General features: G+C 37.0%; 1 protein-coding gene and 1 long non-coding RNA gene across 4 annotated transcripts in view; one reads left to right on the top strand and one right to left on the bottom strand.

The window, feature by feature from the left end:
• LOC139113430 (nucleolysin TIAR) overlaps positions 1 to 18,047 on the bottom strand; it is a 461,769-nt gene that overhangs the window by 399,143 nt on the left and 44,579 nt on the right. The window contains exon 1 of one of the 2 annotated variants that reach the window (XM_070674616.1): positions 4,572 to 4,823. The exons of the other annotated variant lie outside the window; for it this stretch is intronic. The gene's annotated coding sequence lies outside the window, so the exon portion shown is untranslated. Of the gene's footprint in view, positions 1 to 4,571; positions 4,824 to 18,047 lie in introns of those variants that run through there. 2 annotated transcript variants of the gene reach the window in all.
• On the top strand, positions 6,631 to 16,433 carry LOC139113432 (uncharacterized). 2 transcript variants are annotated; one of them, XR_011547690.1, is made up of 7 exons: positions 6,631 to 7,175; positions 9,601 to 10,084; positions 11,027 to 12,144; positions 12,746 to 12,923; positions 14,388 to 14,548; positions 15,012 to 15,273; positions 15,609 to 16,433. It is a non-coding gene; the product is annotated as an uncharacterized lncRNA (long non-coding RNA). The 2 variants fall into 2 exon arrangements; XR_011547689.1 differs by having other exon boundaries at positions 11,027 to 12,923.

Genomic DNA, 18,047 nt, shown 5'->3' on the forward strand with positions numbered 1-18,047 from the left:
TTACAGATATGTTAAACGCACAAAGTTATCCACGACATTTTATATTTAAAGACGCACACGATGCATAAAAATGTGTTTTTCCACGGGTCTGTTATAATCGAATTCATAATTATTGATAATAAAATATATTACGCGGCTACATAGGATATCGAATTGAAATTACACGCACATGGTCTAGTAAATATTATTAATATTGATTCACAGCAATGACAACGTGGCGATGTGATATATTAAATGCATGCTGCCTTGTTAAATAATTACTATCATAACCGGTCTCTTTATCTAATAGTACCGATCGGATCTTGCATTCTATGGGATTCAGCGAGTAATGGCTCGCAATAAGCCAGTCATATGCTATGGTTTTCGTATCAGCTGAATACGGTACAAGACAATGCATGCGACACGGAATACGTTATATGCCAATTAGATGCTGGGGTAATTACCTGCGAGATATTATACTTTTTGTGTACAAAATTAGGCACGCGTGATTGGATATTTTGGATGATAACGATACGAAATGCACGAGAATGAAAACCACCGCAAGACAGGAAAACGTAATGGACGATAAACGAACTATATCCCACCATATATTTAGTTTAAAGAATATAATTATTGCAGCCGTAATACTGTTTCCTTTGTTATTTTTTTATTTTTATTTGCTATATTTAATCGTTAGTAGGTAATAATAACGATGATTTCGTCGTAAAAATGGTTTTATCTTTCACGTAAAAAGTAAAAAAAATTAATTAAAAACTTAATAATGCACGTAATGTATAAATATATATAAATATATATAAGTTAGTAAATCTCGATCAAAGTAAAAATACCCTAAAGACCGAATCGTGGGCGTCAGTACCGATAAAAGTATCGGCGTTTCTTCCTCTTACCCTTCCATCACCCTCACCCTCACGTTCGTCGATCCACGCAACATCTTCCTGCCGCTCAGGAAGATTCTGTAACAACCCTATCCCCCGTCCGTCCTCCACTATCCTAGAAATCTAAATGATTCGGTTATTTCTGGAAGCTTGCTCGAGGCGCTTCTCTTCCATCGACCTCATTGCAAAGTGATTTTCCTCGTACCTGTAATCCTAAATTCGATCGATCGTGCTCCCCATGTCGAGATAAGTAGCGCGGAACGCAGAGAAAGAGGATATACTCACAAAGAAAGCGAAAACCGTTTCGATTGCATTTGTAAAATAACAGAAGTATAGATTAACGATTAACGCGTCGTTAATTCGTCGATACTTACAAGTTGTAATAATTATTATTTCTTAATATCTTTTTAAATTTTTATTTTTTGTAAAGACCCGAGGATAATTTTTTAAATACCGTATAACGAACAAATAAAATAAATAATAAACTCTGTTCCTTCTTATAATCTCTCACCGGTGCTCTAAATACAAGCCTTATGTTTTTGACAAATACATATAAATCAAGTAGCTCGATATAAATTATATTTTCAACCTCACTGTCATGAACAGGAACCATCGATTACGAGAAAAATGCAAAGTGCAAGGATGAAATAAAGAATATTTATATGTCTCATATTTAACAGTCTACTTTTTTTAATTCTAGTATTCTACGGCAGCAGTCAGAAATAATGAATATTATTTTAAGTGTAATGTGTCATCGCGTTTAGTATTCTTATACCTATCGTATCTATCGCTAAAAGTACAAATCGCAGGTGAGTTGTTAGATCGGTGAATGTGAATGAGTGTACATATATACATATATATATACATATATATATGCATTTTTTAGGCAGAGTCCAGCCAAATGCCTAGAATTGCCTCGCCTCTTCCATGTTGGTGTCCACTGCGATTCATTACCTCTCTATTCATCGACAGTACCGACGCAACATTCTACGAGGCTCTCGAAAACCGACCTGTGTCTCCTACTCTCGCTGCCTTTTGCCTCTCTTTGTCCCTTAACATCAGCTCTATATCACGTCCTTCAACATCACTTCCATCGTTTATATCATCTATTCAAATGCAGATAGATAATGACTTGCGCAAGGTAATATTCTTAAAATTTTATCCCGTTGCAATTAACTCGACAGTAGTGTTGTTTTTTTTCTTTCTTTCTTTCTTTTTTATTTTTTTTTTTTTTTTTGGAGGGGGGTGGGGTGTGTAAAAACATTAATTAAATATTGTATTAAGAGATTATGACGATTGAATATTATTTTCAAGCCGCGTAATATATCTTCTAGTTTATTGTGGTTTTTAATTATTCCTTTGGGGCTGTCAAAATTTATCACCGACAATCATCCCGCGCTTACGGTGGAAGAAAAGTACTAATCTTCCTTCTCGTGAAAGAGCGGCGTCTTTAGCGAGAAACTTGAATAATAAGCAGTTGTAAGCGCGAGAATGTTTTTTTTTCTTCTTCTTTTTTTTACACCTCGTCTGAAATATTCCATAAAGGATTTATTTTTTTTTTTTACCGTTTTTGTTGAGACAATGTAATAAACAAAATATTAAAAAGTGTAAATTGTTCACTCTCTCTTTCTTTCTTTATTCGGTTGGTTTTAATAAAATTCACACTAGGGTGTAGCGAGTTGGCTACTGCTTTTATGATCCTGACAACAATCCGCCCTCACCTTCAAAAATCCTTTTTACACAAATGAAAACCCTTTTCGTTTCGAAATTACCTCGAATTATTCAGCGTTTATCCGCGCGCTTTCATTTATGCATTTATTCAATATTATGGTATGATTCGCTTAATAAAAATACGACGAAATTTTCTGGCGCTATCGATAGAAATAGAAAATATACCCGACGAGGAGAAACCGAGAAAACGAAAGCAAACGCTCGCATTCGCACGCAATATACGTACATATTTGCGGTAGGTATACTTAAAATCTCATTTATATTGCTTTTTCACTATCCGATGGTACATAAATTTTCCTATTCGAAGGGGGTTTTATACGTTATATAAACTCACTCGATCTATCCGAACTATATAGTAATGCAGAAGAGAAACAGAGATAGGTAAAGCGAGCGCGCAAGAGAGAGAGAAAGGATTATAAAATACAAAAGAATATAAAAATACTACGAAGAAATAGTTGTCCCCCCGAACGTAAACCTTACACGGCAAAGGGGTAGACCGTAATACAAAGTATCAAAATAAATAAAGGAAACCAATTTAACGCGTAGGTGGAGTAAGGAACCAACTAATATCGTAAATCCAGATCGAGTTCAGGGGAGAGAAGAACACCGTCGTCCTTTTCTTTACAGCTCTCGCGGCTAAGTTTTACCTCTTACATCTACGGCAATATCTTTATAAAATATAAATCTGGAGTTTATTATTGTGATATAAATGATATGATATTTACAATTATCCCGAAAGCGCACATTAATTTCTGATACCGTATCCGTCAATCGATTGACGCGTAAATTTAAATAATACGCTGGATTGTTATCAGCACCGGACATAACACGGAGTATCACACGACGTACCGACGATAACCGATTGAATTTTAATCGGGGTCCCCACCGAATAGCTGACGTGCGATCCTCCTTGAAAATTCTGAGTAAAATGCGAACGTGCCGGAAATCAATACAACGGACGTCATCATCAACTTCTGCCTAGTAATACTAATTATATTAACAACTGATTTGTGTAACCGCGCCGAATGAATAAAATTGAAATAGTAACAAAATTGAAATAGTAACTGGGATAATTTTGTCGCAATGCTGACGAGTGAAATTAATTTGACTTAATTTCAAATCAACTGGTTATTAAGGTGAATTGTTCCCCGCGAATTTTTCGATTAAAGGTAACGTTTTTAGAAAGATATATCGAACTGGGGCTAGCCGAGCCGCTGCCGAGTTTACGCCGTGATCTTCGGACCGAGAAAATTGTTTTCGGTCAAACGAAACATTTATAAGCCATAAAAAGTCAGCCGCTGCATTCGGGCCGAACGATCTATTAAATTTTTATGAGCTTTTTGTCGGAAAACCTTGCAGAGTGTCCGAGCAGCGTGCTGAGAACCGCCGTTAGCTCTAGATTCCCAACCCTGTCTGCATAAAGGGTGTTATATAAAAACCTGATACACGAAAGTCGTCTAACGTTAATCCCTATCTGATTGAAATAAAAGTCATTTCATACACAATTTCACAATATCGTTTCCCGCCCGCATTAAAATATCTCGGCGCTGCGACAATCGTGCGTTAAGATATCCAAGGTTTGATTTAAGAGGGAATAATACAGCTTAAGAAGTTCTTACTTTAAACTAAATTAAACATTATTAGCAATAATGCAACGATTTAAAATCCGATTAGATAAAACCTATCGATTGAAGATCCAAACGTGACTTTATCACTTATATCTCAGCAAATAATAAAACGCGCAATGACCGCGAGTACGAATAGATCTCTTTTGTAATTAGAATAATATAATAGACGAGTCTAAAAATTATAATGACGTGATAACTAGAAGAATCCATGTGCGCGTTGTTTTTCTAAAGATTCCAATTTTTCCGTGTCTTTACATTCGGGCATTGGTTAATTGTAATAATTTTTTTATGACAATTATAAATTGAGTAATCTACGCCGTGTTGCTGTGTTACTTACATTTGTAGATTTCGGTTAGGTAGGTTAGCCTTCCGTCCGTCCGTCCTTCCTTCTTTCCTTCCTTCCTTCAGTGGCAGTATTCTGGATTATCCTGACGTCTTGTAGCACTCAAAATTACTTGACACTATATTCCACTGCTCTGTTCTTTTTTATAATCCCAATCACTATCATTCGAGAGACGAACGACCGAAAGAACGACGGTGGGTTATCGCGGCGATTTTTTACAATTAAAATTAAGAAACGCGACGAACAATTATTTGTTGTACAATATAAATTTGCCAAGAGTTTCTACCACGCGGCGAATGAAACGGGTCGCGATACGGAATGTTCCTCCAAGCATTTAATCTTCCTCAAGTCCCTCAAAAATTACGCGTTCGAAACTGGTTGAGAATCCCGGCCGCGACGAAGAAGACGGGCGAGGTGCGGATCTCGCACTCTCACACTGACGGTCACCGGAACCTACCGAGGAAAAATTGTAATGGGAGCCAGTCGGTCGAAAATACCCGAAGTGGAATAATACACGTCGGGCCCGTCGGACGCTTCGTGCGCGCTACTCCCGTTCATAACCTTGTCGTTCCGGAGCACTTTTTCGAAGCACGAAACGGAGCGCCAAACGATGAGTGGTATAACACACGAGTACAAAAAATGATCACTCGTTCTCGAATTTCCGACGTCGACACTTACTCATATGCGACTCTTTCCTATCCGCGGCCTAAAATGCGCGTAATTGCGGAGCGATTTTCAACACGTCCTCGCGCCCGAATCTCCGCAATCAAACTAAAGTAAACGTTATAAGAGACTTCGGCCCTTGGAGGGAAAGAGAGAACCGCGTAAAAAAAGTGAGACAGCAATAGGTCCGATCGTCGCTGTCCTTCTCACGCGGAGTAACAACGCGTCGGACGCTGTGTACGCGCTGCACCCGCGATATCACCTTGTTGTTCCGGAACACGTTTTCGAGGCACGAGACGAAGCACAGAGCGACATGTAGGATAACTCAGGCGTACAGACAATGATCGTTCCCGAGTCGACAACATCGTATAGTTGACATAAGTCGACACTTATTCGTATGGTAAACCTTCCCGTCCGCGGTCGAATATACACGTAAATTACGGAGTAAGTGGAAAATACGTCCTCGCGACTGAGTCTCCGCAACTCTACCACAATAACTGTAAATGGACTATTAACTAAGTCCCTATTAAATAATGTTTGAGTTGCACTTAAAATACAAGAAAATATTTCGTATTTACGACATCTAGTAGCCTAGTTCAGACCGGCCGAGCATCTGCGCGTAGCGGATGTGCAGTAGCTTTCTCGCATGTAAAGTGCATCTCCTACTGTGCCAAAATCCGTGACCGGGCCCGTGCCATCTGACCGAGAATCTGCGCGTAGCAGATGCGCAATTGCTTTCTTACATGTTCAGTGCATCTTCTGCTGCTCGTGCATAGTCTGTCGAGATCCGAGACGAAGTCTGTGCTAGATTAGTAGAAGAGTCATATATGAATAATTATCGGCGTCGTCGGCTCAGAAACGAACAATCCTTTTCGGTACTGCTGTGATATTCTATTCATCGTTCTGTGCTTTAGAAAAGTGCTTCAGAAAGGAAAAGTAATATCGTTTACGAAATGCACGAAGTGTCTGGTATTTCCGACTCATTTTACTCGTCATTTTCAGCGGATTCCGGCGATCGTCGTTGTCAAGAGGTGTGAGATCTGCACCTTTTCCCGTCTTCTTCGTCGCGGCCGTGGTTCTCATCCAGTTTCAAACAAATAATTTTTGAAGAACTTGAGGACGAAAAAGTGTGTGAGGAATATTTCTAATCACTGCTTGACACAAATTCTTGACGTCCTTCATTCTGCAAACGACAATTGACCAAAGAAATAAAAGGTAAGGTAACTTTTAGACTTTGCTTTACATCGTGTGTCGAGATCGAGGACGACTCGTGTGAGAAGATCCGGTGGAGGTAAGCAACGTACTCTACGAATACGGTGTGTAAATAAAAACAGAAAAATAATCGTCCGTCACGCTGATTAATGTTAATCATAAAAAATCGCCGCAAAATTCACCGTAATTTTTTCAATCGTTCATCACTCGAGTGACAATAATTATACAAAAAAAGCAGAGCAGAATAATACAGTGTCAAGTGATTTTGAATGCTACATTTATTCACTTAATTAATCACTTACAGATTAAATCTCAAGAGTTAAAATATATCTACTTGCGTAAAGAAAAAAAATACCCTGCGGAATTAAGTTTATTTTAAAAATATGTATTTGTGTTGCAGAAACGAGAAAAAGTAAAGACATGAAAAGGGAAAAAGCTGAAGGAGGAATAGAGGAGAGCATGAATGCATCCAACTTGGCTTGTAATGAACTTGTGAATATTTAGTGGGGTAATTGCCCTTCGTAGCGAGTCTCGCTTGCGTCTACCGTTGTAAAGGGTGTCCGCCAAATCCGGAAGCAAAACCAATATCAGTCGGCCACCTGTGCTCTCAGCTTGCACTTCGTCATATATACGTTACGTGTGCACATCAGTTCCACATATATCGATAATTTGATTTCCTTGGGGACATTGCAGGACGACTGCCAGCCGTTCAGCCAACTGTATGTATGTACCCTACTTTTTCATTCCGTAGCATGACAAAAAAGTATCTGCTCTTTTCATAAGGTTTTAGGAATGCTATTTAAAAAATTAAAAACAAAAAAAAGAAAGAAAGACGTTAAATTTTTATAATCTTATACAAAATTTTTAGGTGTCATAATGTATAGTGTATTAACAAATGTTTCTTTTTATCTTTTTGCATAGAACCAAACGTATAAAAATATTACGCAAGTCCTAATATATGTAATTATGATATAATACTTAATTTATTATTTTTAATATTGAAGAAGACGAGAAAGAAATAGAGTAAGCAGCAGTTGGGCATCAGCAATTGAAAAACAATAACACTATTTATTAAAGCATGCTAGTAACTCGTATAATAAACGAACAAGTCTAAGAAGACACGCAACGAAACTGTAATCTGCAGACGAAGCCTAAGCTCACTGTATGTCTCGTGCAAAAGAGACTTCCGCGTTCTTTGCACGCCATCCGAACGTTTTATAATCACTGCGTCTTTCTTTCTCTTTCGTTATCCTCCCTTTTGCATTCTCTATCTTCCTTACTTAGAAAAATGTCTGGCTATTAATTTCAACCTTGCCTCCTGCCGCGCATAACACCTTGACGGAACGTACCACCTGGTAAAACAAGCTACATAAATTAAACGGTGGATTATGTATCCCAAATTTTCTTTATTTTTGAAACAACGAAGAAGAACGGCGCAAATGAGTAAAGGTTAAATGCATTTTGTGCTAAAGCACGAACTTATAATTATGAAGTATATCCGAATTTTATTAAAAAGATAAATATAGTTTTATAAGAATTTATTGCTGTCAGGATTCTAAGACGTGCAAACAAAAAGTGCCTTTTCTCTCTCTCTCTTTCTCTCTTTCTCTCTCTCGGAAATATTATATTATACATTTATCGTGATTAAATAATAGTGCCTCGGCAATTATAAGTTTTCTTTCGCTTCAGTTAAATTAACAAATGGTGAAACGTTCCCGGATCGATCATCGATATACATTTATCTCGCGGCGCATCTTATGACAATGACGGCAACCAATCGGTTTCCAATTTGATACAGAATAGAATCCATTAACGACATTCTTGTCGACGCTTCCATCGATCGGATACATTCCAGTGAGTGTCAAGGTGGGAAATGGCAAAAGTAAAGTGAGACGCCGGTACGGAAGTGACGGAAGAAAAAAGGTATTGCGGGCGAGAGAACGCGACACAAAAGTGGAAGAGAGAAAAACGGAGGGGTGAAAAGGAACATACGAGATGCGCGTAAGCGAACTAGCTGGCAGCTGGTAGCTGACTCGCACCGATAAGAAGTCTCGATCCGCGTTCTCCCTCGCAGTTCTCCGTCCGACGCTCCGTTCGTTCTTTTCCTTTCGCGCCTCTTTATCCCATTCTCCTTTTTGCAAGGAGAATACGACATTAACTGACGGACGAAGAGCGACGTCGGCACGATGCGATGTAACATGAAGAGCAGTATCGGCGTGAGCGATGAAAGCGACAAACTCTATAGGAGCTTAAAACGAAATAAGGAATTTCAGTACCGTTGCTCAATGATAGTTTCTGCCAATATTTTATTTTTGATGTTTCATTTTTATGAGTTTAAAATATCCCAAACCAATCAAAAGACTCGCAAAACAATGTTAAGTAATGGAAAATTTATTCGTTAAAAAGTATGTACAGTATAATCCCATGTAAGGTGTGTAAAAGCCATGCAAGTCCACAGATTGATATATGAATATATTCACGTTATTATGAATCTGGATTTGAAGCCGTGCATCCAGCTTGCCATGGAAAATCGCAAACTTTTTTTACGGGATTGAAGTGTAAGTCATCAGGACATTTCATCACAATTGCTCGGCCGTAGTCACAGACGAAATAATGTTTACAATTGGTAGGGTGAGGAATGATAATAGCTTCTTCTCCATCTCCTGGTGCTTTATTTGGGCATTGCACCTCCTGCGCTTGAGCATAAAATACACCCAAAAAACACCCCAAGACAGCAAGGAAGAATATGGCTAAAATGTATTAAATAAATTAGAAAATATTGAGGAAAAAAAAGTCGAATTAATATTTACAGAATATTACGTTTCGCATATATTACTTAATACATTTTCACGTAATTCACTCAATAATAAATAACTTTAAATTTTAATTTAATAAATCACACCTTACCTTTCATACTGCTGTTTGAAAGATGTGCTCTCTTGAAACGAATCACTACAGATTACGCATTCGACAATCTAAGATCTTTTTATATGCTCCATCAGTTGATCGTTTTTATCAGTTCAAATCGCTTTATCGCTTCCACACACTTTTTAAGATTCGCATTCTTATCAGATATCTGTTGTGATAAATCTGCGGCCTAAATGTTTCACATAATAATCACAAATAACAAGTTTAAATTCTGTTACAGGTTGTTACGAATCGCATCTTGGCAAAATGTTAAGAAGATTGAGGTACATAAATAAATGAGGAAAGGAGGGATTTAGAAAGAATGAAACGAAATGAACGAAATGTAGGGTGAGTGCAAGAGAAGCAGGCTGAACGAGAGAGCGAGAGAGGAGAAGGATGCTGGCTGACACTCGGACAATGCTGGCGTGGTGCTGTCGCGTTCGGTTCCTGGTTATGGCGGGTGCACAATGCCTATTGTCGGGCAACCCACCATACAAACGTGTGTGCTGACGCTTTCACACAACGGCCAGCTCGGGTTCTCTACCTATATCTCGTCTGTTCGCTCTCTCTTCATTGCTGTGCTTTCGTTTCTGCCGAAGACGAACACAAAATCTTTCGCCTATATCGTCGTTTTCTCATAAACTCCCAGCTTTCGGCGAGATCAATAAGACATGTGAAGAGCAACATTGATTTCTTTTCAATTGACATTGAAAAAATAGTGCAAAGTAAGTTTAAAATGCGACTAATGTAAAATTATAGTTTTTACTTTAATTTAAAGTTTTTTATTTAATAGTTTTATTTTTTTTTTAATCTAATTATATTATTAATTATACCTTTATAGTTTATATACTCCGTGTTTGAATACGCATTAGCAGATTCGAGGTGATATCGTTATCTTAAGTGTTTAAATCAATTCAGTGTTATAAAATGTAAAATAATCTCATTATCAATATTCTTACTACGACTTACTATAATTGTTTATTTTAAACTAATTAAATTTTTAGGTCAATTTATATCTGATACTAATTTAATTTCATAATCTGATACGTATTGCTATTATAACCCAAATAAATATTTGAAAATGCACGTAATCACATTTGATGTAATTTATGAGAACAAATTTTTGATCATAAATTGCAATATTCGACGTGATACATCGAAATAATTAAATATTTTATAAACAATAAACAAAAAAATTCTTTTGCACGGCAAGTAAAACAAAAAATCAAGATTTACATTCTGTCACTGTAGTAAGACGTCTATAATTTAAATTCAATCGTTTGCAAATCATTATTTCGTTCCCGTCTTATTCTTTTATTGTTTGGAACTGCTCGGAAATTGGGTTCCTTTTAGGAAATGAGACATTTCAGTCGACACGCAGAGGAACGATCTTTCGAGAATGATTGGACGTTTACAATCGCAAAATACATAGTTTTCTTGAGACGTGCCAAAATTGTGATCAGCTCGCAGCAGTGAAACTAATTTAATGTAAAGAATACATCACGCTGTGTGCTTAAATTTTTATTTTAATTAAAAAAAAAAAAAAAATTACAGCTGCCAATAATTATATAATAAAAGTATTTAGAGAATAATATGTAGGCTGTCGATTATAAAATAGAAAAATCCTACAGTGGGAATGTTATCGTTAATATTTTTATTCTTTATAGGTTACGCAGGGAAGATGGAAAGAGAAGAAGAGAACTTGGTCTCCCGTACTCGCCATATTGGCATACACGCCGCCTGCGTTTTACGGCCATATTCAGCGATTTTGCATATCGAGGCCAGACGTGTGTATGTGCGTACATTATAGGGAAAAAAGAAAGAAGGGAGGAAGAGGAGAAACTCATCGCCGTCCTTTCTTCTCTAGCGTCACCAGAACTGCTGCAAGCCCATTCACCTTTTCCACATCGATTCACATATATACGGCAATCGCAGACCTTCTTGAGAGCTCAATTTATCGCGGAACGGCCTCCGCTGCCGCCGCATCGGTACAAAACGTGCTGGTGTGCGAGACGTATACCCTCCTTCGGATCAAATTGTCATAATTGAATAACCAAAGAGATAAGCGCGCTTCGCTTTGACTACGAGTACTCTCACGTAACTTCGGCAACGACCTCATATACGGGTCGATTCATTTAACCCTGGAGTGGTTCGAGTCCACTTGGTGTTCAATACTAAACTCCTCTCGCGTCATACACGAATTCGTTTGCATGATTAAATCAATTAAATCGACCTACATACTAAATTCTACAATTTATTTATTTCGATATCTATACGAAATTGGTTTATAAAGATGTTCACGAGTGATTATAATTATCGTCAGATATTACGCAATCAACGAATACGCTGTTAATTCATATTAAGTGTAAAAATATATACGGCTGATTAACGTTTGAAGGCCGACTGGCAAGAATATAATTGATCGCAATATGAAAGAATGTGTGAATTGTTGCAGCTTTACATGGACTTAATAATGTTAAAAAAAAAGGAAAAAAGACAAGATAAGACAATTGAGAGAAAGATAGAGATAAGACAATCGAGAGAGAGAGATAAAGCAATCGTAAAATTGTGCGATTTATTCTAGCGATCGGCAATGAAAGACAGTACAAAAGAAACACTTGATGAACCTGATGGAAAAGGTTGATACGAAATAAACGAGATTGGGCAGATGCGGAGGATACGGATATCGAAGATAGCTTTAACGGTCTTTTGTTTAGCTGACTTCGCCGTTCGTCGGCATGTCGGTAATTGCCACAATGCGGAGTGAAAAGCTAGAAACAGTACGGTACAGTTGGAAATCATAAAAAATAGTTAATTAAATGACAAGTTGATCGCTAGTTTTATTCTTGAGACTTATATACTCATTATGCATATATTCAGAACGAAATTATGAACTTTGAAAGATTTTTTTTTAACTTTTTAGTAAAAAGAATTTTATTTTAGACGTTATAATTTTTGATAATTGTTTTCGCGGCCAATGTCTAGTTAATGAGAGATCCGGATTCGAATCGTAAGTACATATCGGCATTCGCATTAGACAATCAGTTAGAAACTTGTTGCTGTGATTTACAATTATGGGATAGGCAAATTGGGAAGCAGTAGGGAATATGTCATAGATGTGTGTCTATGAGAAGTGGTATTGGGGATACAATTGCTTCTGGCGCGATGAATGTAACATATGGTTACGCGATATTGCTCTGATTGGGCTCATTACAAATTGAATAGACTTCCATTCCACCGTTTTTATTTTCTTACTTGAAGGAATGAAATTTAGTTTTATTTCGATGCATATGAGATATTTTGTAATTACGATTTATGACAACGATAAAGATATATCGGTGGAAAATAAATATCACCAAATGTTAATGTAACTATGAACATTTCAGGTCTATATCCATGATCGAGTTTTTATTGAATAATTAAAAATGTCATTGGCAGAGCTCTCCGCTCTTACTATCTCAAGTGGAGGAGGTCGCTCTTGAAATTTGCATAACTGCTTCAACGATAGGAGCTTGCTTGAAATATGGCGTTTTATTATTTTCAAGGTACTTCACTTGGTTAAATGTAAGTAACGACTATATACACAATAATTAGATAGTTCTAATTTTTATTTGTTAATAATTGCAAACGTCTAATAAAAATTTTTTTATATTAGATTTTTTTATTATATCGTAAGTTATAATACATGATTAGTTTTTCAAACTTTTAAAGACAGTATATTATTAATAAGACAAATAATAATTTATTTTCATTTATTAAGAGTTTATTAAAATTTATAGAATTTTATAGAAATATTTTTAATGAACTAAGTTTTTTTTTCTTAAACACTATGTCTCGTGGTATATCTTATACGATGTAAAATACGAAATAATAATGTGTTTAAATTTTATTTAGATTACTGTGCACAGAAATGAACCGTGTAACATGAGAACTGCCAATATGCGAGATATTGGCTGACTAAGGTAGAAAATACTACTAGTAGTGCTGCCAGTGCAGCAGATATAAAATAGGATTCTTGATAAAACGACAGACGGACGACGGCTATGTGACGTTTAGCGCACATGTTCCGTATTTCGGCATGATTTCAAAAAAATAGCGCCGTTTTTATACATATATAGAAATATTCTATTAGTATAGCTTGATAAAAAATATTTCTTTCTAGAAATCATATGTCACTTCGTTTGTGAATTATTGATTTTAGTAAAATATTAATTTTAATCGCAATGTAATTTATGTACATCTATTAATTACATTTAAATGCACAATAACGTAGTGCTAATTAATCACAGCAATCGACAAATACATTAGAACGCTTCAGAAAAAAAAATCTCACGTACTGTAAATTCCGGTCACATTCGCGGTATTCATTCATTACACAAATATACCAAATACCGTCGCGCAAGTAAGTGTAATTACACGAATAGTTATTTCTTTGCCGTTTCGTGAATGGAGAATTATCTTGTAAAAACGATGCACGGCTGCATTCTCGGTGCAGGCTAAATGTCAGTGCGAGCATTCGCTACGTCACAATAAATTTTTTACAATATTAAATTCAAAAACATTTCATTGCAAAGCAAACTGTTATTATTTTTTTGATTTTCAAGATTGACTTATGAATTACTCTTATTTTCGTTGATTATTCTTTTTAATTAATAAATTTAGGCAGATTTTTTCTTAATCATCATTATGCACTGTGGAATTTCGAAGGGAAATAAACTATTCATTGCGGGTGACCTTTACGACTTTTGTAACTTCTACGCTTCTTACTTATTCCTCTTTCTATGTTACTGAAAGTGATCTCTCTTTCAATTCCGGAGTTATTGCTCTATTTTTCTCGCTTACAGTTCCAATACTCGAGTCCACTTTAACTTTAGAGAAGTTTGAATACAACGGTTCAATTAGCGTAAGGCTGACAACCTACTTAATGAAACAATCTTGTTACGAATACAACATTGTAGTCACGGCTGAAAGCACATTTTGATAGTTAAATTTAAAAAGTTTACAATATATTACTTATATTCGTTTCAGGTGTTCAAATAATAATGGTACCTGAGGCTCCAGAAATTATCTAAGCTTCATTAATGCTGGGTATCGATCCTCATTATGACATCATGAAACCGTCACGATGCGTCTACAAACCGGATCTGAACATTTCAGGAAGACTCATCAAGTTTCTCCATTTGCATCGGGTATGACCTATTTCCATAACATTATCGTAATACTAGCATAAGCCCTTTCGGGTTGTATGATGCGGGAACGACATTGTCGCTTCCATGATCAGCTCTGTTCTTCGTGTGCCGAAATTACAAACGAATATGATATTAAAGTGATAGTTTTATTGTTAAAAATAGTTTATAGATAAATATAAAAGTAATATATTATTTTTTTTATTTTTAATGTTTAATAATAAAATATTTTTTATAACTATTAAATAACATAATTGCAAAAATATTGTTAAATAATATACACATTTTCTATCAAAATAAAAAAATCTGTTAATAAACGACGACAGTTTAAAAATTAGTTTGTAGTCTATTTATTTGTCTGCAGCAAAAAGTATTTTCTACGCAAATTTTTCTCGTCGAATGTTGAAATTTCACCTATCATTTCTGTCACAACCCCACAGAAACTAAGTGGCAACGTATTTTCCAGACCGGCCGCGAGGAGGAACAATGAAATGAGCAAATAACTAGATTCTCACGCGCAACGGAACAATAATGGCACCGGGGGAAATTTTTCACGGACCCATGGGCAAAATAATTTGGCAACAGATGCGTCGCGTCGCGTTTTCCGAGCCACCCGACCAAGAATAACGGAGCAGAGCGGAGTGGAGCGGAAAGGGTGGAAGGGCGATATAAGCGACGGGGGTGCTTCGTGCACCGGGAACGCCACATCGAGGTGACACATTTTCGAGGTCTGCAATTGCAACATTCTTATTATCGCCCAAAAAATACAAAATAATATTAAAATAGTTGAAAAATATATGTTCTATATAAAATAAAATTACGTGTGTAAAAAATATTTTATTAACATTCTGTGGTGTACATATTTGTACACGCGTTGTAAAAGTAATATAAATGAATTATAAAGAATAGGAAATTTTTTAACAATTTTAAATTTTCTCTATAGATGTCTAATATTACATTAATATTAAAATAAATATAAAATTAATTTATGTACGTATCTTTAAGTATTTTTAAAACAAATTGTAGTTTTTTAGTCTTTTAACTAACAGCATATACCTTTAAGGAACGACAAACTTCAAGACCCTCGCAAGATTGAAGGCTGATACGTCGTGAGGATGAGAAAGACCACAGACGAAGGAGTGGAAAGAAGCCAAGAAGGGAGATGGGATACAACTTAGAAATAACAAGGCCGAATGACAAGAAAACAGAGAAGAAGTTCAAGCTATGGAGGTGGAGGCCTGTTCTGTTAGAGAAGGAAAATGCCTCGTGGCGGTGTAGAGGTAAAGGAAGAAGGATAGGGAAACAGAATCGCTCTGACGAGATCGCGGAGCGGGAAGGGGAGGAGGGGCAGGGAAGGAGACAGGGTGTAAAGATAAGAGCGTTACGTGAGCGACTCATTAAGGGATGCAAATTAACCGGTGCCAACGACGTTACCTAGCTCCCTCGAAACTTCGGGCCTAGCCCAACCACCAGCACTACCTGCGGTAGTCGCAGTTTGTCAGAAGTGCAACGTGCTTCGGAGCCTTATTCGGACACACTTTCATGCATAGTACCTATCATCCGCGTGTTTGGTAGGGTCTTCGCAAGTAAAAGCGAAACGATGCGGCGGCAGTGCTCGAAGCATCGTATCCGCAAAGAAACAGATTTATCTAAGCGCGAGAAAGGGGGAAAGATTCACCGAATGGTGTGGTTGTCTCACGTTTTATCGTGCACCATGCTGTGCGCGGCTGCGCATCCATTTCGCTACGAGTAAACCTTGGCGATATTCCGTTTCACAGCGTAGCAATATCAAAATGTATTACGAAATGAATTACGAAAGAATTTTGTTGCTTTATATTTATAATAAAAAGCTTAAACTTCTTTTATTATAGAAATTTATAGTACGAAAGAATTTATAATGAAAAAAGATTCCAAATAATCGTAATTTAAAGATGCTTTAAATTCTAGAAAAGTTTAATTTCTTAGAAATCTTGTTTGCGCATAAGTTTTTTTTTTTTTTGTCTAAAAAAGTAATTAGAGTCGCGTGGAAATTATATTTATCTTTTTCGGCTCCGTGTAAATGACAAATGATTGAGTAAGAGTCATTTCTACCATGCGGATTTACCTCAATTTCGATTCTGCTTGTTCTAATTAAAATCAGAAAGATATTCTTATTTATAGAAATTTGAATTTGCCGCACTTCGAATAAGTTCCGATTAATTGAATCGGCCATTATATTTCAGGACTACCATTATTTTTTTCTGAACGCAGTGCGGGGGTGCCGCGGCAGACAGAAACACAGTTGGTATGTACTGAAATGTAACGGTCGACTTTACTTGGGAACTTGATCGAGACGGGCTGCGAACAACGAGCATCGCAACGCACTTGCTGGCTACAAGTTCGTAATGTATTAAATATATTATAATATCCATTGCTATAAATATGTTTGTCATATATAGTCTTTTATAACGCGTGAAATGTGTAGTCGAAGTCGGAGAGTGTACTCGACAGACACACGCACAGATCAACGTACGAGCAGCGTACGTATCCAACGCATTATAACAAAAAATTGAATTTTCAGTATTCACTTGTGCTAGCAATCGAGAACGTCAACTGTCTCAACGAAATTCGATGCATGAGAGAGACGAGAATCGCGGGTGAGTGGTGGAGGGCTACAGTGACCCACTTCGTTGCGAGAACTCAGCAGGCGGTGGACAAAAAAAAACGAGCATCGGTGCGTACCGAGAATCACAGGCACATTGGGCGAAAAAAGCGATCAGCTGCGACGAATTCACTTCCACGAGCTGTCGTCTATATGGGAGAGATAGTCACGAACACTTTCGGTGCTTCCACAGGTAATTGTTAATACATATTGTTAAGTATATTTCTCTTCTTTGATTGCTCCGTAAATTACAAATTATTAAGTGAAAGCTATTTCATTCTCGGTCGAATTAGAAAGAGGCAAAAGAGAGCGAGCTGAGCCGCGTTCGAATATAACTCTCATTGATAGAAATTTTATTCGAGCTTGCTATTATCGGCAGTTTTAAACCGACAGTCTTAAAAATATAACAAAGTACGGGCCCGTTGCAAGATCGGGATATATTCGATTTAATGTTAGAAATAATCTGTGTATAATTTGTTTAACGCGTTGAGTTTCGTTGGGACGGTTGACCGTTCGAACGAAATTCAATGCGTGAGAGAGAGAGAGAGAAAGAGAGACAGAGAGAAGTTGGTAGTGGGAGTAGTGGGGGTAGCCTGCGGCGTACGTGGCTCACGCCGCCGTAGCTCACTTCGCTGCGGAGATTCAAGGATGTCGTACGAAAAAATACAGTTTCGGCGTAGACAGAAAATCACAGGCTTATTGGGCGAACATAGCGATCAAGTGTGACAAAGATCACTTCCGCGATCTATCATCTATATCTAAGAGTAGTTACGAGCGCTTGCTGTATTTCCACGGGTAATGTTTCGTACCCAGCAATTTTATTCTAGTACGAATTAGAAAGAGACGAGAAGCGAGCTGAGC

The sequence above is a fragment of the Cardiocondyla obscurior genome, linkage group LG02 (genome assembly GCF_019399895.1).
Source record: "Cardiocondyla obscurior isolate alpha-2009 linkage group LG02, Cobs3.1, whole genome shotgun sequence".
Lineage (NCBI taxonomy): Eukaryota > Metazoa > Arthropoda > Insecta > Hymenoptera > Formicidae > Cardiocondyla > Cardiocondyla obscurior.